This window comes from Hordeum vulgare, chromosome 7H (assembly GCF_904849725.1).
Source record: "Hordeum vulgare subsp. vulgare chromosome 7H, MorexV3_pseudomolecules_assembly, whole genome shotgun sequence".
In the NCBI taxonomy this organism is placed as follows: Eukaryota; Viridiplantae; Streptophyta; class Magnoliopsida; order Poales; family Poaceae; genus Hordeum; species Hordeum vulgare.
Window position 1 is genome coordinate 362,599,668 of NC_058524.1, and position 24,448 is coordinate 362,624,115.

Sequence of the window (24,448 nt, forward strand, 5' to 3'; positions counted from 1 at the left end):
ACAACTAACTCTCAAAAGTGTTCTGAATAATATACTCACGAAATGTTTCTGATCAGGCCAGAATTCTGGTGCATCCAGAACATTCGGGGACAAGAAGGTTCGGGATGGTTTCAAGAAGCCTTCGGGTCACCCAGAAAAACTAAACTTTTGTGCAAACTCTCTGGCTTGCCTCGAACCTTACTAGAACCTTTGCTAAAACTTCCGTCCCCCAGAATTTTGGGGCTTGCCATAAGTTCCGGGCCACAGAACTTTCATCCATTGTTCTAGTAACTTCCAGGGTACCCCAAAGAGGATGCAAACTGTGTAGTTAGCCCGGAACCTGTCCGGAACTTGGTTGGAACTTCTTGGGTCCGGAACTTTCGTGCATCCCCGGAACTTCCAGACTTCGCAGGAATCTAGCTCCAATTGTTGGATTTTTTCCCCATCTATAGATTGTCTTCTTATTCTCCACGAAGAAGGTGACGAATCCATTTCTCTCTCCACCATTTTCAGACCTTGATTTCTTGGAGTTCTCCCTCCGTATCCAACTAAAGCTCTTGATCGTTTGAGGAGTGTAGGAGGAGTGCCTGATCTACACATTCACAGGCAAAAGTTGAACCCCCTTGTTTTCGTGGTGAATTTTGTTACTCTTGGAGGTTGGAGACTCCTCAGAGGTAGGAGTACTCCAGCGAGGAATCATACATTATGATTTCCTCAGGAAAGTTTGTGGGGTTTGGAGGCCACCTCAAGGCCTACTACTAGTGGTTGAGAAATGCCTTCGTGGTATTGTCTAATGGGGAGAATAGTGTGAACCTTCGTGGCGTTGGTGTGCCTTCGTGGTAACATTCACCTCTCCAAATGGTGACGTAACTTCCCTCCAAGGAAGTGAGCACTGTGATACACGCTTGTCTCTCAGAGTTGTAGTTATTCTTATCCCTAGATCCTTACTAGTGGATACTTTTCTCCTTACGTGTTTCACTTGTTTCATAGTGTGGCTTGTTTATCTTTTTAGGTGCTCAACTTGTATATCATACTTGTCACCTTATCACCGGTGCAATTGTTAGACTACATTTCATATTCCGCATTATTGCCTAATAATTGCTAACTAACAACTAAAATTTGTATTTTCACCAATTCACCCCCTATGGGTCTATCTCGATCCATTCAATTGGTATCAGAGCAAGATGGATAAGTATGAGAACCCTCTCATTGCACCTCCTCTTGAGAAAGGGTTTTCATCTTCGGATAAAAGGAGACCCTTTACTTTTGAGGATCTTGAACTAGACCTTGCTAAGCAGAAGGAGGAGCATGATTCTTATATTGAGGCCTTGGTTAAAATGAGGTTGGATGCATTAGTTACGAGAACTCCACCACTAGAGAACCTAGTGGGTGTGATAAAGCCATCTAATGCATCTCTCCCTAATTTGGGCCAACAACCTCAAGTTGGCAACAACACCGGTGTTCCATGGTTATATGCAAAACCTAGAGTGGAGAAACCTAAGTATAATGTTGGGGGAAACCCTCCTTTACTTGATGACACTACCGATTTTTCTTTGTGGAGAGTTGGTATATAGGATCATCTTAGGTTTGCCAATGATGAGATGCTGGAGATCTTGGAGAAAGGTTAAAACCTTGTGAACCCCAAGGATCTCACACTGAGTGAAGTATATGACAAGCACCTCAATGACACCACAATCATGCTCATAAGAAAGTGCATGTGTGATAAGAAAAAAATGCCCTAGATTCACCTCTCAAATGTAAAGGAACAATGGGATATCATTGTGATGACCAAGACGGGAACGTCTTCTCTTCTTCTTGAACAATTTGAGATTGCATAAGGGCCATTCCAATATTTTTGCATGGGGAAAGGTGAGAACCCCAAGCATCTTCTTGAGATATTGATGACACTTATTGCCGACAGTGAATCATATGATTGTGACAAGATCCAAGATGGATTAAACTTGACCAAACCATTTCTTGTGGATGAATGGCTAAATGCTCTTACTCCGTATCACCATCAAATGGTATGGGACATAAGAAGAGATCATGGTTATAAGGGCATGTATCCCGATGATGTCATTTGAACCTTCCAATTATTTGAAGAATCAAAGTCCAATGCTACAAGATATCTTGCCATGCATGGCTCCTCATAACCCAAGACAAATCTTGCCTTGAAGTACAAGCATGTAAGGGATGAAGATGTTAGTGAAGAAGAAGAGGAAGATTATGAAGAAGGTTATGAGGTTGACTCAGATGACAGGCTCTCATATGAAGACATGTCTCTCTTTGTGAAGAAGTTTAGTGCAGGAAAATTCAAGGGAAGATTCCAAAAGTAGAAAATAATGAGTTGCTTCAATTGTGAAGAAACCAACCACTTCTCAAACGAGTCTACCAATGAGAAGAGACAAGACAAAGCAAGATTTCTGAAAACTTATGTAATAAGGTAGTTTCCCAACACATTAAACTCCAAGTTCAAGAAGAGAGATGGGAAGGCAACAGTTGATGAAGATGAACCTGATCCCGATGATGTTGGGGGTGTTGCAGGTGTAGCCCAAGACACTCAAACCACAATGAGACTTGTCAACAAAAGTGGTGATGTCGTCACATACAACTACATGAAAGACGACAAGGGTAACACAGACACATGTGGGTCAAGCATCTCTGGACAAGGTGAAGGTAACTCCATGACCTAACCCTCCACTATTTACCCCTAGCACATATAGTGATGAATAGCTTGATGTAGAGGATCATGATTATGAATATGAAAGAGGTGATGCTATGTTTACTAAAATTAAGAAAGTCATGTTGTCTCTCAAAGGAAATAAGCTCATTGTGTTTCGTATACTTATGGAGATGCTGAGTAAGCACACAACCTCCCTTAAGGAATTCGGAACCCTCATTACTGATGAAAAGGGGAAATGTGAAATCCTTGAGCAGAAAGTCCTATATGAAGAAGCACATAATGATGAATTGTATTTAAAAATAGGTGCAAACATTGATAAGCACACTAAAGAACTTGCCTCTTTGAAAAAGACTAAAAGTGCTTATAGTGTGTTAATAAATGACAAGTGTAAGCTTGACGAGTCTCATGCTACTCTTTCTAAGGATGGAGAGCCCTTACATTTTTCTCTCAAGACAAAGGAAGAAGAGCCCAACATTCTTACAAAAAAGTTTGAACAACTCAAGCTTACCTATCATAACACTCTTGGCAAAGCTTATTCCCCTCCTATTATAAATGTCGATGCTTTTGATACTAGCCCTAGTGGTGACCTAGCTAGTGTACTTGAGGAGAACCGGTTGCAAAAGGCTCAAATTGAATAAGGGCTCATGTCATGTGCCCAAGGACAAAAGAACCTCAACAAACTGTTGAGTCAACACAAGGAGGTAGTGGCTAAGGAAGGGCTTGGATTTGATCCGGGCACAAGAAAGAATAAAATGGAGACACATAAGTCCACAATTCCCCTCAAGGAAATATTTGTGCGAGAAGGGCACAAGTAGAAAGGAATGGGTAACGTTTGGAATATTACGAGTAGGAACGCCAGAAGGGGCGTGCCTACTCCCAACAAGCCAAAAGAATGTATGCCTCCATCATATGTTCTTCGTAAGGCAAAAGATGGAGATGTTTATGCTCAATTTGTTGGCCCTAGGAGTGCCTTTCGTTTTTATGAAATTTGGGTTTCTAAGACCCTTGTAACTAACTTGAGAGGTCCGATAGTATAATGTGTGCCTCTAACCAAGACTTGCAATGTGTGTAAGTTGCCCTCTCTGGTGGAGTGAAATGGTTATTGATAGCGGATGCATCAATCATATGACCGGATATGGCACATTTCTTATGGACTTCATGGAAACTATTCGACCATTTATGAGCATTCTCTTTGGTGGAGGGTCTAAAGGACATGTACTTGGGTTGGGTTAGGTGCCTATCACCAATGACATGTCACTTGCAAATGTCATGCTTGTCCAATCCCTTAAGTATCACTTGCTATTCATTCATCAATTGGCTTTTATTGCTTATGATATACTATTTGTACTAAGGGATGTAAAAGTCTTTAAGATAGATAATCTTGAAGTTTCCTTTGTTGGGATGTTGTATGGAAACCTTTATACGATCGATTTCCCGAAAGAGGGCACATTCCATGAAACTTGCCACATGGCCAAGGCCGACAACTGATGGCTATGGCATCGCAAGCTAGCCCAAGTCGGCGTGAGAAATCTTCAAGATCTCTTAAAGGTTGATCACATCCTTGGACTAACCAATATATCTTTTGAGAAAGATCGTGTGTGTACTGCATGCATAGCCGCGAAGCAACATAAATTATAGAATCCCTCCAAGAATATAGTATCAACATCAAGACCTTTAAAGCTCCTTCATGTGGACATCTTGGGGCCTCCTTTATGGGATAGTCTTGATGCGAAGAAGTATGGGTTTATCATTGTTGATGATTACTCAAGATAAGCATGCGTGTTCTTTCTCAAATCCAAGGACGAGACAAAGATCACCTTCATTGATTTTGCAAACCAAGCTCAATGGAAGTTTAACAAAGAAATCTTGGCAATAAGAAGGGATGATGGATATGAATTCAATAACTACACTTTGGAAGAGTTTCTTAGTGATGACGGAATTGAGCATCAATACTCCGCCATATACCCCACAACACAATGGGGTAGCCAAGAGAAATAACCGCACACTTGTGGAGATGGCAAGGTCCATGTTGGATGATTAAAAATCACCTCATAGCTTTTCGGCAGAAGCACTCAACACCGCATGCCATGCATCAAATCGTCTCTTCCTTCGCAAGATCTTGGTCAAGACACCATATGAGCTCATAATCGGAAACAGGCAAATGGCAAGTATTTCTTGTTATTTGTTTGCAAATGTTTCATTCTCAACAAGAGAGAGAAATTAGGAAAATTTCAATCTAAAAAAACCGAAGGAATATTTGTTTGTTATGAATCAAACTCCCATGCCTATAGGGTCTACAAAAAATCTACCGGATGCGCTGTAGAAACTTGTGACGTGGTGTTTGATGAATTTAATGGCTCCCATGGGGAGAAAGTTGATCTAAGTTATGAAGGTGATGAAGATCCTTCACAAGACATTTTAACCATGGCTGTAGGTGCTCTCCTTCCAATGGAACATGTTCCTTGTGAAAGTGAAGATGATGAAACAAGCACCACTCATGCTCAACCAACTACTACACGTACATCACTGCAAGATCTCATCCCTCAAGAGGAGTCCATAATCCTAGAACAAGAAGATGTTCACCATCAAGTACAAGAACAAGAACAAGTTCATCTTCAAGTACAAGAACAAGAACATGCACATGTCGATTATGTCGAACCTTCTAATGATGGTGAGTCTCAACAAATGATGCATGAAGAAGAAGATCTTCCACAACACATTATACATCCTTATGTTGAGGATGCTGATGATGGGAACGAAGTTCAACATCGAGAAATCATAACCTCCATCATGCCTCGTGTAGCCGGTCGTGTTGACACAAGATGCATTGACCAAAAATGACTGGCTTTTTGCGATGCAAGAAGAGTTGAACAACTTCGAGCGCAACAAAGCGTGGTCTCTTGTCAAAAGACCAACCAAGGAGCACAATGTTATTGGAACAAAATGAATCTTCAAGAAAATAAGATGAGAATGGCGTAATCATTAGAAACAAGGCAAGGTTATTGGATCAAGGATTCTCACACGTTGAAGGTTTGGACCTTAATGATACCTTTTACCTTGTTGCCTGTATTGAATCAATTCACACCTTACTTGATTATGCTGCTTTCAATGGTTTTACTTTACATCAAGTGTATTTGAAGAGTTCTTTTCTTAATAGTCCTTTACAATAAAAAAGTATATGTATAACAACCACCCAGTTTCATTGACCCCGATCACAAAGACTATGCGTATAAACTTCACAAGGCTTTCTATGGCCTGAAACAAGCACCTCATGCTTTGTATGATCATCTTAAGAAGTTTCTACGCAATTATGGTTTCGTGAGAGGGGTGATCGACCCGACTCTTTTTGCAAAGACAGAAAAGGGTGATCTGATATTATGCCAAATTTACGTAGATGATATCATTTCTGGTTCTCCTAAATTCTGTTTATACGAGAAGTTTTCCGATCCCATAGACCTTTGAGATGCCACGTAATGCAGACTTGAAGTTCTTCCTTCGTTTTTAAATTCAAGAATGTCATGAAGGAACTTTCTTGTCTCAAACAAAGTGTCTCAAGGACATTCTTTCAAAGTTCGGAATGACATACGCCAGTCCATGCAAGACGCCCATGCCAACAAAACTTGCTCTTAACGATATCCAATTTTCACATCTCTTTATCGCTCTATGATTGGTTCTTTGCTCTATCTTTGTCCATCTAGACCGGACATCATGTTAAGTGTAGGCATATGTGCAAGATTTCAAGCTTCCCCCAGTGAAACTCATCATAAGGCGGTTAAGCATATTCTTACATACCTGGTTCATACCCCAAAGTTGGGTCTATGGTACCCCAAGGATGCCATATTTGATATCACTAGGTACACAGATGCGGATTGGGTTAGACACAAAGTGGGAAGGAAGTCTACCTTGAGGGCATATCAATTTCTTGGATTCTCCTTAGTAAGTTGGTCCCCGAAGAAGCGAAATTGTGTCTCCCTCTCCACCGTTGAAGATGAATATATTGCAACCGCAAGTTGTGCAACACAACTGCTATGGATGCGGAAAACTTTGAAAGATCATGGTATCACCTATAGAATAGTGCCTCTTTTATTTGACAATGAAAGTGCCATCAAGATTGTTGAAAACCCTGTTGATCATCCTCGTACCAAGCACATTGAAATTTGGTGTCACTTCTTAAGATGTCATGTGCAAAAGGGTGACACTGATATTGCTCATGCCGGCACAGATATGCACCTTGCCGACATCTTCACCAAACCATTGGATGAAACACTGTTCTGTCATCTAAGGTGTGAACTTGGTATCTTGGAGCTTGATAACATTATGTAAAATATTGTCCACATGCATACAATTATGTCATGTCTTGTATAGATGCACGCATGTATTTAGGGGGATACATTTAACTCATGAGTTCTCTCATCCTATATGACACATAAACAAACTCAACACTCTCAAACTTACATCGTTTCATATTTGTGACTTAGTACCTTTAATGATGGAGTTGTGATGTTGGGTCCAAGGGTAAAATCTTCTTAGTGCCAAGTCACATATACTCAAACATGGTGGATCCGTCCATCACCCTCTCTTCGAAAGGCGGGACTGTTTTCATCTCTCATGGTGTTTTTGTTTCTCTGGTTTTCTTCAATACACACTTGGGCATCTTTCTCTCTGTTTGATTTTTTCCTTTACGAAGTGTGTGTAGTCTATCTATACGATCTTAGATCAGGTTCTTGCTAAGCCAATCACCTCTTGAAAACCACTAATTTTCTTGGTTCACAAGCTTCATACATACACATACATGTTGTTGAGTTGGTGGTGGTCCTGACAGCTTTTGATCCCGCTCCCTTCAGTTCTCAGGACTTCAGAGAGACTGCATTCCCTCTCGAGAATACGGAACTTCCAGGACACGGCCAGGAACTTTCGGCCGCCAGAACATCCAAACTTGCCTGGAACTTCCGAGCGTCGCGAGTTTGGTACAATTAACAGCGGACGGGGTGGGTGCAAAGGGGTATTCCCCCATTTGTTACTCTCCCCTCTCCTCCCCACTTCCTTCGGAGCCTCTCTCCCATCGACGTCTTTAGAGTGAGCTGCCTTCGGAACCTCAGCCCTTCCTCCCTTTTTATATTTTTCGGAGGGCATGTCGTGTGTTCTTCGCCATCTCCAAGGAGGAAGGTAACTTAAGAGTCTATTCTACTATATCTTTGGAATAATTCCTAGGGATTGTAGTTCAAGCTTATGGCATTAGGATAAAAACAAACACCACTCTCAAGTACTCCATCCATAGTAGATCTGCAGTCCTTCTTCCTTTCTCATCCATTGTACAAATTGTTGTTGCCTCTTTGGATCCGAATGGAGTCTTGCGACCATGCTGGTGCCCAGAACTTCCAGGAAGCCTGGAACTTTTAACCTCTATTGGGTTCCCATGTCCTGGTTGGGTCCAGTACTTCTGTCGACAGGAACTACCACCCGCTATACCTTTCGACCCTCCCTGGAACTTCTGGTGTAAGGGGAGTACTGGCATCCTTTGCATAATGTGATTCCTTGATTTTATTTTATGAAGCTTCCGCACTTATTCAATCCTATTGCTACCCCCCTCATCTATTTAAGCATGTGGTTCAGGCTCGCATGCTCACACATCCAAGATGTATGAACGGATACCCAAAGAGAGGGTCAAGAAGAGTATGGCTATTGTCTTAGGTCATGAGAACATGTTTGACTCCCACTCGCTCCAAGAAGCAGAAGACTGCTTCCAAGAAGGCCAAGCCAATTCCTGGTTAGGCTCAACATCATTCCTCTCATGAGTTTTCAGCATCATGTGTCTCCACCTCTTGTGGCTCACTTCTATGCCACCGTGCATTTTGGGACTGATATGCATCATACTCTTACTTGGATGTCTGGTGATGAGAAGTTCTTTGCCCCGGTCTTTGTGCTGGCTCATGTTTTGGGCTATGAGTACACTCACACTACTGCTGATCGTGGGTTCCAGGTACATGGAGAAGAGGTATTTCATGTCCACCACTTGGCTAATTTATACCCTCCTGGCAGAAATTTTGGTTCTGTTGGTGATATTCTACCCTTTTATGAGGTCATGCACCGGATCTTTTGTGAAGTTCTCGCAGTCAAAGTAGGATGACAAAAACAAGATGCATGGTTACCTCATCAATCTTCTCGACTATAGTTGTCACAACTCTGATCATGGCCCCATTCATGTGATAGATTTTATATGGCATGAAATGTACAGTGTGGTGATGAACCGCAATGTACCGATCTATGCTCCATATATCACTGCCGTCACTGCTAAGCTTGCTCCTAAAGAATCTGTTGGTCGGTGTCTGACTTTTGGTTCCAATGTTAACTTGTTCGTTAAGAAAGGAAAGGCTACTATCAATGAGGCTGAGGATGATGAGGAAGAGGATCTTCATGCTGGGGGTGCACACAAGTTTGAACTTGGCTCTCACTCTCATATTTAGCGTCATGGGGAACCTAGTGATTGTTGGTCCAGAAAGAGCAACAACCTTTGACTTCTTCTCAAGACCATGTTTTGTCTAGGGTCCAGAAATACCAACAAACTTTGGCATCTTCTCAAGATCATGTTTTGTCTATAGCAAAATATGCACAAGAAGTAGTGGGTGGAGCACAAGTCTAGGAAGGAGGTCCCGAAGGCCCTTAAGGATGACCTGTGTGTATCTGGTATGCCTCTTGCTCATGGTTCCGAGTGTAATGTGACTCTTTTTCATAAATACCAGTAACAACATGTTCGGTTTAAAGTCGAAGCTCGAGACGAAGCCTCTTCTCATCGCCCTCATGGCATGCTGTCCTCTAGAGAGTCGACCGATGACTCATATGCTTCCCTCACCTAGGGGTTGGGGTGGTGCATCCTTCGTTTTTTCTTTTTTTCCATTTTGATATCAAAGGGGGAGATGTTGTGTTGCTTCATAGGCTTGGGCATTGACTTATGGTTCTTCAATTGTCAATTGTATGATTATTTGAACCTTTGCTCTTATTTTTCTCTTATTTTAACCCTTTCTCTTGCTTGAACCTTACACTTATATGTTCGTTAACTATCTATCCATATGTGAGCACTTCACGGGCTACAATGAGTTGCGTGGTGTAATTCTATATTCTCATCTCATACTGTGAGATACATCTATTATGATTAATATATCCTTATATGTCTCCTCACATGTGACAAACAAGGTTAGTAAATAATTCCATGTTGCTATGTCCTTCATTCTGTAGGTAGCACAATGTGAGGGGGAGCTACTTCCAACCGTGTCATTGGTATTCAAATGCAAATCTAAAATAAGACTTGGTTGTGGGGGAGTTTCTCCCTTTCATTAAAACTGCTTTACATAATACATACTGTCAAGACCGGATTTTTGGGGATTTTAGTTTCCCTTCAAAATGGCCCTTGTGTATACGAGCCCCAGGAATACTATTAGGTGGTGCACAAATCCTTGATACATTTGTCCAGGCAAAAATACAAAACTTGAGTTACAAGACCGAGGTGGTCCATAGAGTACATGAAAAAGGTTTCTAATGGTTGATGGCAGAAGCGGTTTGGGGATCTCAAGCGTGTATGGGACTCCATTTCCTAGAGGAACAACTGACCTGGATAATTTCTATCTCACGTGGCTGCTGTCAACGATGCCTATGTTCCGGGGTTATTGTCGGGTTCCTCCTTTCCAAGTACGCAATCTGGCGAAGACAATAGTCAGGGACAAGCCAGTGAGTACTTTGAATGTACTCGCAAACATCATGAAAAAAACATAAATTGGCAAGGTTAATATACACTTGTAATAATACCACAATGCTTCTTCAACCATGATATATTTCTCAAGTACTAGTAATAAAAATATAATCAGAGCCTCCGTCGGGCGTCTGAGCGACACCACATACATGGCTTGAATAAGATAATAACAAGGATGCCGTAGTCGGGCGTCTGAGTGACACCACATAAAGGGCTTATATGAAAATATAAACATGCCACACTTGGGCGTCTAAGCGACACCACATAAAGGTCTTATATGAAATGATAAACATGCTGCAGTCGAGCATCTAAGCGACAACACATAAAGGTCTTATATGAAATCATAAACATGTCGTAGTCGGTCGTCTAAGCGACACCACATAAAGGTCTTATATGAAATTATGAACATGCCGCGGTCGGGTGTCCGAGCGACACCACATAAAGGGCTTATATGAAACAATAATAAATAATGAATATCCAAGAGGTAGAACCGTCCAGGGATATTCATCAATCATAATCATAGGGGTTAGTCCACAGTAAAATTATATTTATGATCATCCACCATATTTCCTAATTAGCCTCACGATTTCTTAACTTCCTCAAAAGATTTACACTCAGACCAACACTTGGCTAGTCAACTAGTCGTCCTTGACCTTGGACACGGCTACTCGAATAGTTTTGACTCTGCAGAGGGTGTACTCTTTACCAACAGCCCACATGTTTCTATGGTCACTCGGACTAATCATGCGTACGGTTTTAGAAGCAAACTCTCAGAACCAGTAGAAACCCATTTTTCTCCCGCGAAGACCAATATCACTCGGACTATGATGCCTGAGAAGAACCATAAGACAGAGAGGCTCCAACATGGACTAGCATGGGATCAAATTTATACCACGCACTACAAGGGGAGAGCTCTTCCCCTCTCGCTCCTAGACCGGAAACACCCATTCCCCCTGACCGGATGACTAGATTTAGTCCATGCCCCGGATACCTTCATCCCGTCCTCTCTACTTGCTGTGTACCTGATAATAGGTTTACGAGCTACTGCACCATATTCCCTTTCAGGAAGACCTGTGGCACCATGAAGGGATAAAGTGACACACTAAGAAGACTCGAGCTACGGTCGACTCAGGAGGTTTAAATTATTCCCTACATGATTAGCACAATCAAAATGTTTTATCACCGTAGACAGAGTCACTACCTGTCGTTCCCCAACACGCCTCGCTGACCACTCTCCTCCCACGAGATGTCAGTCCCAAGGTCATGTATCCACAAGACACCGACTCTCATCGGATCCTATCCGGTAGACATGTGTGGTAGGAAGATGTGACTGCTATCCCATGCATATCAATCATGCAACAATTGTACTTTCAAACCATGAAGCCACATGCATGATTATCACATGAAAAAACACCACTTGTTTAACATAACCATAATGTTATTCTCATCAAGCAACCCACACACAACCAAGCTATATGTAAGTTCGGAATGCTTGCCTTCCAAGTGTACAGAGGTAGGCTGCACTCCAAAACTTTTGAAGTTTTTGCTCCTCTCTCCATAGCCTAGTTTGAAAAATATTTCAAGTAAACAACAATTTAAAACAGTACAGAAAATTGTCTTGAAAATTTTCAAATAAATACTAAAATAAACTAGGTGAAATTTTTAAGAGGTGAGAAAAAGAATGAACTCATTTGGACTATTATTTTAGAAACTAGGTCAAGTCAAAGTCTGGTCAAAGTTCTGTTTTCAAAAACAAATCAGCAAAAGAAGACGGTTCAACTTAATACACTTTCCGAAAACTAACACACACTTACATCAGTACGCTTACTCAGAGGGATGAAGCATCGGCTCAACTTCACCATTGGGGCAATAGTTGGCTCACTGACAGGTGGGGGCCACCTGCCGGGTTCATCTCACTCCTCCGTGCGCGCCTAGAGAGAGAACATGGCCAGTCCGGCGACGACTTCCCGGCACCACGCAACACCATCCTCAATTCCCGGGCCATCCACGTGCTCAGGGGAACTACTCACATAGCATGGAGGAGGAACTCATGGTCGGAGAGCTTTAGGTTGAGCAGGGCCTTGGCAATGGCGGACAGAGCTTCGGTCATACAGGGAGCTTTTCTCACTGCGTCTCCCCGGCCAAACTGGAGGGGAAAATGGATTCACTATGTCATGGGTGTTCTAGCAGAGAAGTAGAGAGGCAAGGAGGTGCTCTGGCTCGCTCGAATTTAGTCGAGGACAGCGGAGGCCGAAACTGCCGACGGTGGAGAAAGGGACGGCCTCGGGAGAATCGGGGCAATAGAAAGCTTGTTGTGGATGTGAGGAAGGGCTGCGATCGCTAGAAGTGCTTGGGGTGCGTTTACTTAATTGTCCTCGAGGTTTGTCCGAGGTGATGGGGATAAGATCGCTGGCCGACCACCTCCGAAGCTCTAGAGATACGCGACGACGTAGCGGAGGGTCAAACAGGATCCTGACTGACTGGCTGGCAAGCGGACTCGAAGGCTCTGGGCATAGGGGGGAGATGGAGAGCAGGGGTGGCTCGCGCGATGTTATACTCGCGGAGGCAACCTTTGCTGGCATTGGAGGCCAGCACGGTTGCAGGAGGTGCAAAAAGTGCCAGCAGTGTCAGCAATGAGGAGCTGCAGGCTGCCAGTAGGCGGGTGACACTGGAAACTGGGCAGGTGGGCGAGTCGTCTACTGCACAACACGTGCAAAACGCGCACTCTCGGCGTGCTCTGGGTGTAAACGGAAGGTGTTCGACCGAATGCCACTACATGCTAGAGGGTTCGGTTTGAGGTATAACTGAAGAGGATGACTAGACTGGTTACTCAAGCTCTGTTGGACATGCTAGTTTGGCAGGGAAAGAATTTCCACGCTGCATTTTAAAAAGTGTGCCAGTTTAGGTCATGCACCTAGAGTGTTTGCTAAAATGCCAGGGGCCTCTAGGTATTCTTGTTAGCCACCAAAATTTCCAGGTTGAGGTCTCCTTTTAAGCTAACATTTAAATTTGGCAAAAGAGAAACTTCCTTTTGGGTAACTTAGTAATTTCAAAACATTTCCTATGCTTCACAAGGATCTATCTAGGAGAAACCAGCAACGAGCAATGGGGTAGAGCATCTTAATACATTTGAAGATTTCTAAGCGGAAGCGTTACTAGAACGCGGTTGATGGAGTCATACTCGTAGCGATTTAGATCACGGTTGATTCTGATCTAAGCGCCGAACAATGGCGCCTACGAGTTCAACACACGTGCAGCCTGGTGACGCCTCCTTCACGTTGATCAAGCAAGGAGAGAGGAGATGTTGAGGGATATCTCCGCCAGCACGACGGCGTGGTGACGGTCGAGCTGCGTGGTACTCTGACAGGGCTTCGCCAAGCGCTACGGAGGACGAGGAGGAGTAGAGGAAGGGTTGCACCGAGAGAGAGAGAGATGAATTTTGTATGCAGCCCCAAAACCCCTTGGATTTATATAGGAGGAGAGGGAGGAGGGTGCGCCACCCCTTGGATTTCCATCCTAGGTGGTGCGGCAGGCCTAGATGGGGAGGGTCGGTAGCCAAGTGGAGGAGGGGCGGCGCCCTAGGGTGGGCTTGGCGCCCAGGGCAGCTTGCACGCCTAGGGTTTGCCTCCCTTGGCCCTCTCTTTCGCCTTGGGCTGAGGTGTGAGGCGCACCAGTCCATCTAGGGCCTGGTTCCTTTCCACTTTAGCCCACTTAGACTTTCGGAGCTGGTGTCCCTTCCCGGTGGACCCCCGGAACCCTTTCGGTGATCCCGGTACATTACCGACAATCTCTTGAACTCTTCCAGCGATCAAAACTCCACTTCCTATATATGAATCTTTACCTTCGGACTATTCCGGAACTCCACGTAACGTCCGAGGTCTCATCCGGGACTTCAAACAACCTTAGGTAACCACGTGTACTATTCCCGTAATAACCCTAGCGTCATCGAACCTTAAGTGTGTAGACCCTACGGGTTTGGGAACCATGCAGACATGACCGAGACACCTCTCCAGTCAATAACCAACAACGGGGTCTGGATATCCATGTTAGTCCCCACATGTTCCAGGATGATCTCATCGGATGAACCACGATGTCGGGGATTCAATCAATCCCGTATGCAAATCCCTTTGTCTACCGGTATGACACTTGCCCGAGATTCGTTCATCATTATCCCTATACCTTGTTCAATCTCGTTGCCGGCAAGTCACTTTCCTAGTTCCGTAACACATAATCCCATGGCGATCTCGTTAGTAACATTGAGCTCGGTATGATGATGCATTACCGAGTGGTCCTAGAGACACCTCTCCATCAAACGGAGTGACAAATCCCAGTCTCGATTCGTACGAACCCAATAGACACTTTTGGAGTTACCTATAGTGCACCTTTATAATCACGCAGTTACGTTGTGACGTTTGATACACCCAAAGCACTCCTACGGTATCCGTGAGTTGCACAATATCATGGTCTAAGGAAATGATACTTGACATTAGAAAAGCTTTAGCATACGAACAATACGATCTAGTGATATGCTTAGGACTGGGTCTTGTCCATCACATCGTTCTCCTAATGATGTGGTCCCGTTATCAATGACATCCAATGTCCATGATCAGGAAACCATGATCATCTATTGATCAACGAGCTAGCCAACTAGAGGCTTACTAGGAACACATTGTGATCTATGTATTCACACATGTATTACGGTTTTCGGTTAATGCAATTATAGCATGAATAATAAACAATTATCATGAACTGGGAAATATAATAATAACCACTTTATTATTGCCTCGAGGGCATATTTCCAATAGTCTCCCAGTTGCACTAGAGTCAATAATGTAGTTACATTGTGATGAATCGAACACCCATAGAGTTGTGGTGCTGATCATGTTTCGCTCGTGGAAGAGGTTTAGTTAACGGATCTGCGACATTCAGATCCTATGTACTTTACAAATATCTATATCTATCATGGATGTATCCACGAATGGAGTTGAAGCGGCGCTTGATGTGCTTGGTCTTCTTGTGAAACCTGGGCTCCTTGGCAATGGTAATAGCACCAGTGTTGTCACAAAAGAGAGTCATCGAGCCCTGACGCACTGGGAATCACTCCTAGTTCGTTGATGAACTTCTTCATCCAGACTCCTTCCTGTGCTGCTTCCGAAGCAGCTATGTATTCCATGTCACATGTAGATGCCGCCACGATTCTTTGCTTGTAAATGCACCAGCTGTCTGCCCCATCATTCAAAATATACATGTATCTGGTTTTTGACTTGGAGTCATCAGGATCTGTGTCGAAGCTAGCATCGACGTGATCCTTTACGACGAGCTCTTCGACACCTCCATAAACGAGAAACATATCTTTAGTCTTTTTCAGGTACTTAAGGATGTTCTTGAGCACTGTCCAGTGATCCAGTCCTTGATCACTTTGGTACCTCCCTACCCAACTTATGGCAAGGTTCACATCAGGTCTGGTACACAATAGGGCATACATAATAGAGCCTATGGGTGAAGCATAGGGGACGATACTCATCTTTTCTCTATCTTCTTCCATGGTCGGGCATTGAGTCATACTCAACCTCAGACCTTGTAATATAGGCAAGAACCCTTATTAGACTTATCCATATTGAACTTCTTCAATATCTTGTCAAGGTATGTGCTTTGTGAAAGACCAATGAGGCGTCTCGATCTATCTATATAGATCTTGATGCCTAATATGTAAGCAGCTTCTCCAAGGTCCTTCTTTGACAAAATCTTATTCAAATAGGCCTTTATGATTTCCAATAGTACTATATCATTTCTCATCAACAATATGTCATCCACATATAATATGAGAAATGCTACCGAGCTCCCACTCACTTTCTTGTAAATACAGGCTTCTCCGTAAGTCTGTACAAACCCAAATGCTTTGATCACCTCAGCAAAGCGAATGTTCCAACTCCGAGATGCTTGCACCAGCCCATAGATGGAGTGCTGGAGCTTGCATACCTTTTTAGCATTATTAGGATCGACAAAACCTTCCGGATGTGTCATATACAATTCTTCCTTAAGGAAGCCGTTGAGGAATGCCGTTTTGACATCCATTTGCCAGATTTCATAATCATAAAATGTGGCAACTGCTAACATGATTCGAACCGACTTCGGCATCACTACGAGTGAGAAGGTCTCATCGTAGTCAATCCCTTGAACTTGTCGATAACCCTTAGCGACAAGTCAAGCCTTATAGATGGTCACATTACCATCCGCATCAGTCTTCTTCTTGAATATCCATTTATTTTCTATGGCTTGCCGATCATGGGGCAAGTCCACCAAAGCCCATACTTTGTTCTCATACATGGATATATCTCGGATTTCATGGATTCAAGCACTTTGTTGGAATCCGGGCCCGTCATCGCTTCTTCATAGTTCGAAGGTTCACTGTTGTCCAACCACATGATTTCCATGACAGGGTTGTCGTACCACTCTGGTGCTGAACGTGTCCTTGTGGACCTTAGAGGTTCAGTAGCGACTTGATCTAAAGTTTCATGATCATCATCATTAACTTTTTCTCTAGCCGGTCGAGGCACCTCAGAAACATATTCTTGTGCTTCGCAACTCTCTGTTTCGAGAGGAGGTTTGATTACCTCATCAAGTTCTATTTTCCTCCCACTTACTTCTTTCGAGAGAAACTCTTTCTCTAGAAATGATCCGTTCTTGGCAACAAAGATTTTTCCTTCGGATCTAAGATAGAAGGTATACCCAATAGCTTCCTTACGGTATCCTATGAAGATGCATTTTTCCGCTTTGGGTTCAAGCTTCTCAGGTTAAAGTTTCCTCAAATAAGCATCGCAGCCCCAAACTTTCAAAAACAACAACTTAGGTTTCTTGCCAAACCATAATTCATACGGTGTCATCTCAACGGATTTAGGCGATGCCCTATTTAAAGTGAATGCGGCAGTTTCCAATGCATATCCCCAAAATGATAACGGTAGATCAGTAACAGACATCATAGATCGCACCATATCCAATAAAGTGCGATTACGACATTCAGACACACTGTTACGCTGCAGTGTGCCAGGCGGCGTGAGTAGTGAAACAATTCCACATTTCCATAGGTGCGTGCCAAACTCGTGACTCAAATATTCTCCTCCACAATTAGATCGTACGAACTTTATTTTCTTGTCACATTGATTCTCTACCTCTCTCTGAAATCCCTTGAACTTTTCAATGGTTTCAGACTTGTGTTTCATTAAGTAGACATACCCATATCTACTTAAATCATCACTGAAGGTGAGAACATAACGATAGCCACCGCGAGCCTCAACGGTCATTGGACCGCATACATCGGTATGTATTTCTAATAAGTTGGTTGCTCGCTCCATTGTTCCGGAGAACGGAGTCTTGGTCATCTTGCCCATGAGGCACGGGTCGCACGTGTCAAATGATTCGAAATCAAGAGATACCAAAAGTGCATCTGTATGGAGTTTCTTCATGCGATTAACACCGATATGACCAAGGTGGCAGTGCCACAAGTATGTCGGACTATCATTATCAACTTTACATCTTTTGGTACTCACACTATGAATATGTGTAACATCATGTTCGAGATTCATTAAGAATAATCCATCGACCAGCGGGGCATGACCATAAAACATACCACTCATATAAATAGTACAACAATTATTCTCAGATTTAAATGAGTATCCATCTTGCATCAAGCGAGATCCCAATACAATGTTCATGCTCCAAGATGTTACTAAATAACAATTATTAAGGTTTGAAACTAATCCCGAAGGTAGATGTAGATGTAGCGTGCCGACGGCGATCACATCAACTTTGGAACCATTCCCAACGCACATCGTCACCTCATCCTTTGCGAGCCTATGCTTGTTCTGCAGTTCCTGTTTTGAGTTGCAAATGTGAGCAACAGCACCGGTATCAAATACCCAGGAGCTACTACGAGCGCTGGTAAGGTACACATCGATAACATGTATATCATATATACCTTTGATGTTGCCAGCTTTCTTATCCGCTATGTATTTGGGGCAGTTCTGCTTCTAATGACCGGTTCCCTTGCAATAATAACACTCAGTCTCAGGCTTGGGTCCTTTCTTTGGCTTCTTCCCGGCAACTGGTTTACCAGGCGAGGCAACTGCTTTGCCGTATTTGTTGAACCTCTTTTTACCCTTGCCTTTCTTGAAACTGGTGGTCTTATTCACCATCAACACTTGATGTTCTTTCTTGATTTCTACCTCCGCAGATTTCAGCATTGAATACAACTGGGGAATGGTCTTCTCCATCCCTTGCATATTGTAATTCATCACAAAGCCCTTATAGCTAGGTGGAAGCGACTGGAGGATTATGTCAATGACCACGTCATCCGGAAGTTCAACTCCCAGCTGAGTCAAGCGGTTGTGCAACCCAGACATTCTGAGTATGTGCTCACTGACAGAACTATTCTTCTCCATCTTACAGCTAAAGAACTTGTCGGAGACTTCATATCTCTCGACCCATGCATGAGCTTGAAAAACTAGTTTCAGCTCCTAGAACATCTCATATGCTCCATGTTGCTCAAAACGCCTTTGGGGCCCCGATTCTATATTGTAAAGCATAGCGCACTGAACCAGAGAGTAGTCATCACTCCGCGACTGCCAGGCGTTCCGAACGTCCTGGGTTGCCGCGGGAATAGGAGGATCAGCAAGCGGCACATCAAGGACATGTTCCTTCTTGGAAGCCATGAGGATGAGCTTTAAGTTACGAGCCCGGTCCGCATAGTTGCTCCCATCGTCTTTCAGCTTGGTTTTCTCTAGGAACGCATTGAAGTGGAATGGGACATTTGCGTTGGCCACTAGATCTGCAATATTTGTAAAGACAATTTTAGACTAAGTTCATAATAATTAAGTTCATCTAATCAAATTATATAGGAACTCCCACTTAGATCAACATCCCTCTAGTCATCCAAGTGTTACATGATCCACGTCGACTAGCCCGTGTCCGTTCATCACGTGAGACGGACTAGTCATCAATGGTGAGCATCTCCATGTTGATCGTATCAACCATACGACTCATGTTCGACCTTTCGGTCTCCCATATTTGAGTCCATGTGTGTACATCCTAGGCTCGTCGAGTCAACCTAAGTGTTTTGGGTGTGTAAAACTTGCTTACACCTGTTATATTCGAACGTTAGAATCTATCAAACCCGATCATCACGTGGTGCTTCGAGACAACGATCCTTCGCAACGGTGAACACTTAGGGGAATAATTATCTTGAAATTTTAATGAGGGATCATATTATCTTTGCTATCGTCGTTCTAGGCAATAAGATGAAAAACATGATAAACATCACATGCAACCATATAGTGACATAATATGGCCAATATCATCTTGCTCCTTTGATCTCCATCTTCGGGGCACCATGATCATCATTGTCACCGGCATGACACCATGATCTCTATCATCATGATCTCCATAGTTGAGTCTTTGTGAAGTCGTCTCGCCAACTATTGCTTCTACAACTATAGCTAATGGTTAGCAATAAACTAAAGTAATCACATGTCATTGTATCTCATACAATAAATTAAGTCAACACCTATGGCTCCTGTCGGTTGTCATACTCATCGACATGCAAGTCGTGAATCCTATTACAAGAACATGATCTATCTCATACATCATATATGTAACATCACATCCTTTTGGCCTTATCACATCACATATCATACCCTGCAAAAACAAGTTAGACGTCCTCTAATTCTTGATTTAAGTTTTACGTGGATGATTTGGGTTTCTAGCAAGAATGTTTCTTACCTATGTGACAGCCACAATGTTGATATGCCAATGCTATTTACCCTTCATAACGACCCTCTTCATCGAATCCGATCCGACTAAAGTGGGAGAGACAGACACCCGCTAGCCACCTTATGCAACAAGTGCATGTCGGTCGGTGGGACCAGTCTCACGTAAGAGTACGTGTAATGTAGGTCTGGGACCCTTCATCCCACGATGCCGCCGAATCAAGATAAGACTAGTAACGGCAAGCAATTGAAAAAATCATCGCCCACAACTTTTGTGTTCTACTCGTGCATAGAATCTACGCATAGAATCTGGCTCGAATGCCACTGTTGGGTAACGTAGTAATTTCAAAAAAATTCCTACACTTCACAAGGATCTATCTAGGATAAACCATCAACGAGCAATGGGGTAGAGCATCTTCATACCTTTGAAGATCACTAAGCGCAAGCATTACTAGAACGCAGTTGATGTAGTCGTACTCGTAGAGATTCAGATCATGGTGGATTTCGATCTAAGCGTCGAACAACGGCGCTCCGCGTTCACCACACGTGCATCCCGGTGACGTCTCCTTCACCTTGATCCAGCAAGGAAATAGGAGAGGTTGAGGGAGAGCTCGGGAAGCACGACGGCGTGGTGACGATGGAGCTGCGTGGTACTCCGGCATGGCTTCGCGAAGCGCTACGGAGGACGAGGAGGAGTAGAGGTAGGGCTGCACCAAGGGAGAGATAAATTTTGTGTGCAGCCCCAAAACCCCTTGGGTTTAAATAGGAGGATAGGGAGGAGGGTGCACCACCCCTAGGGTTTCCACCCGAGGTGGTGCCTTAGCCCTAGATGGTGAGGGCCGGCGGCAAAGTGAAGGAGGGGCGGTGCCCTAGAGTGGGCTTGGCGCCCAAGGAAGCCTCTACGCCTAGGGTTTGCCCCCCTTGGCCCTCTCTTGTGCCTTGGGCTGAGGTGGGAGGTGCACCAACCCATGTAGGGGCTGGTTCCCTTCCACTCTTGGCCCACTTAGCCTTTCAGAGCTGGTGGCCCTTCCTCGTGGACCCCCGGAACCCTTCCGGTGGTCCCGGTACATTACCGACGATCTTAAAACTCCACTTCTTATATATGAATATTTAACTCCGGACTATTTAGGAACTCCGCGTGACGTCCGGGATCTCATCCGGGACTCCGAACAACCTTCGGTAAACACGTATAGTATTCCCATAATAACCCTAGCGTCATCGAACCTTAAGTGTGTAGACCGTACGGGTTCGGGAACCATGCAGACATGACTGAGACACCTCTCCGATTAATAACCAACATCGGGGTCTAGATATCCATATTGGTCCCCGCATGTTCCATGATGATCTTATCGGATGAACCACGATGTCAGGGATTCAATCAATCCCGTATGCAAATCCCTGTGTCTACCGGTATGACACTTGCCCGAGATTCGATCGTCGGTATCCCTATACCATGTTCATTCTCATTGCCGACAAGTCTCTTTACTCGTTCAGTAACACATCATCTCGTGGCTAACTCCTTAGTCACATTGAGCTTAGTATGATGATGCATTACGGAGTGGGTCTAGAGATACCTCTCCGTCACACGGAGTGACAAATCCCAGTATCGATTCATACCAACCCAACAGATTCTTTCGGAGATACCTGTAGTGCACCTTTATAATCACCCAGTTACATTGTGACGTTTGATACACCCAAAGCACTCCTACGTTATCCAGGAGTTGCACAATCTCATGGTCTAAGGAAATGATACTTCACATTAGAAAAGCTTTAGCAGACGAACAATGCGATCTAGTGCTATGCTTAGGATTGGGTCTTGTCCATCACATCATTCTCCTAATGATGTGATCCCTTTATCAATGACATCCAATGTCCATGATCAGGACACCATAATCATCAATTGATCAACGAGCTAGCCAACTAGAGGCTTAGTAGGGACACATTGTGATCTATATATTCACACATGTATTATGGTTTCCGATTAATACAGTTATAGACAATTATCATCAACTAGGGAATATAATATTAACCACTTTCTTATTGCCTCTAAGGCATATTTCCAACACTTCCGAGTGCAATATTTGCAAAAGTGCATTCCTTGACAGAACTAAAATGATGCCACAACATGGTCTCAAGCAATGCCACTAGGGTTGAAATTCTGGACATAAGTGTTTTGCAGGGTCCTCTACAAGAAGTAAAATTTTCAAAAGCATTGGGGAAGAAAATAATATGGTTGCAGTGCAAACTGCAAATCTGGTCCGGAACAGTAAAGAAGAAGTGGTGGTCAAAATTTTCAAAACACCAAGTCGGTTTTTTGCACAAAAGTGATTTATATAAACTACTTGACAACTCCAATTTTTTGTTGATTTTTTAAAGAATTTTCACTAGGGGTTGTAGTGCAAAGACCATATGGATCAGAAATGAAAAGAATATAATGTGCTTACTTATTCCAAAACACTTGGCTGGATTATTTCATAAAATTGACTAAGAAACATACTAGGTCATTTCCATGTTTTTGTGGATTTTTTATAAGAATTTATCAAATGGTTCCACTTCAAATTGGATCTTGAAAGGAATTAAAAGCCAACTTTGGATAAATAAAACATAAAATAAAATGTTAAAAAAGGCTTTCATTGGATTTGGAAATAAATGGAAAAATATTTGAGGCACACACTCAGGTCAAATAATATCTTCGAAAAACTCCTACTTAAGAAAGATATATTTTTATAAAATAAGACAAATAAGGTGTCTTAAAATAGCAGAAAACCCAAAAATAGAAATTTAAAATAACCATGGCCAATTTTTAGTAAATAAAATCATGGCCAAAATTTTGGGGTGTTACAAACTCTACGCCCCTTAAGAAAAATCTCGTCCTCGAGATTTGTTAGGGACGTTGCAAAAATGTAAACTACTACCGCACTGCAGTATCTACACAGAACTAACAAGATTATAGTAAAAAAGATGATTGGTGCAACTATGGTGTGGTACTGGTGCGACAGAAAATTTCTATGGAAATCGAGACGTTGCTACGAATGGCTACGACAAAAATTTTGAAAAGGAAAATTTCCAATTTCCAAATTGTGCTTGCCGTACCTGAGTGCACAGTGCTCTCTCTCGCTGATAGCTGGAGCCAGGGCCTACTATCAGTCTCTGCATCTCCTTCTGGTTCTCTTCTCTCTTCTCTCCCTCGCACGCTTTCCGCTGCTTTCTCCACGCGTGGTGTCTAGCGCGTAGGCGTCTAGGGCCGTACCGTGGTAGTGCAAGACGTTCTTAGCTGCCGGCACAGCATGCACTCACGTCGTGGGCCAGCACTTTGTTGGTATTGCACGCGGATTCATCTCTAAACACTAGCGATCATGCGAAGAGGGGTTGTGCTGGACTGCTTCCACCGCACACCGAACTCGGATTATAAAGCAATCGCGTCATTCTCTCCTCTACCCGGCCTCACTCCTCCTACTTATTTCTTCTGTGTTGGCAGGAGCTTGAGGCGAGGCTGTAATGATGGAGGAGCACCCAGGCTGGCTGATAATTCTGCTGGTTGGAGGAATGGCGGCGTTGATCGGGTTCTCAGTGCTCCTATGTGTGATGATCCAAGATGATCGTCACGATGCTGCTGCTCGAGTGGTGGCTCTCTGCAATGGCGATGAACACGAATACTAGGCATGCGCAAAATGCATGGGTGGCTGACAGCGACTACTAGAACTTTTGCAAAAATAAAAACACCCACAATGTATTCCTTCTAGAAAACTGTGGTGCTAGCGAGGCGATTGGCTAGGTGTTAGGTGTGCGTGGTTCTTCCCTTAGTGCATTGGCAGAGCGTGTGTGGTTGTGAGCCGGTCGTGTGGGGACCCCGACTTACGAGTCGGTATCACCGTGCTCAGTGATCCGAGAGATCAGTGCTCACCGAACACAGATACCGAATAAAAGAGTCTTACATCCAAGTACCGATTATTACAACACATGACCGAATGGTCAAGTTCACAAGGCAGGGCCTTAGGCCAAATCACTCTAATACAACTAGTAGCGGAAATCATACGGGCTAAGCGGGTGCCCATGCCATCAAGCCTACACCGACAGGCATTCTGACTCGGAAGAGTCCTAGTTTGCAGGGACGTCTCCGAAGACGTACTCATCGCCAAACTCCGATCCTTCCATGTTTGGTCAATAACATAACCAATGACAAGCCAATGAGTACTTTGAATGTACTCTCCAATAGCCCATGATATGAACAATGAAAGTGAAGGATAACAATATCTTGCATCTTTGGTGGATTTCATCGGA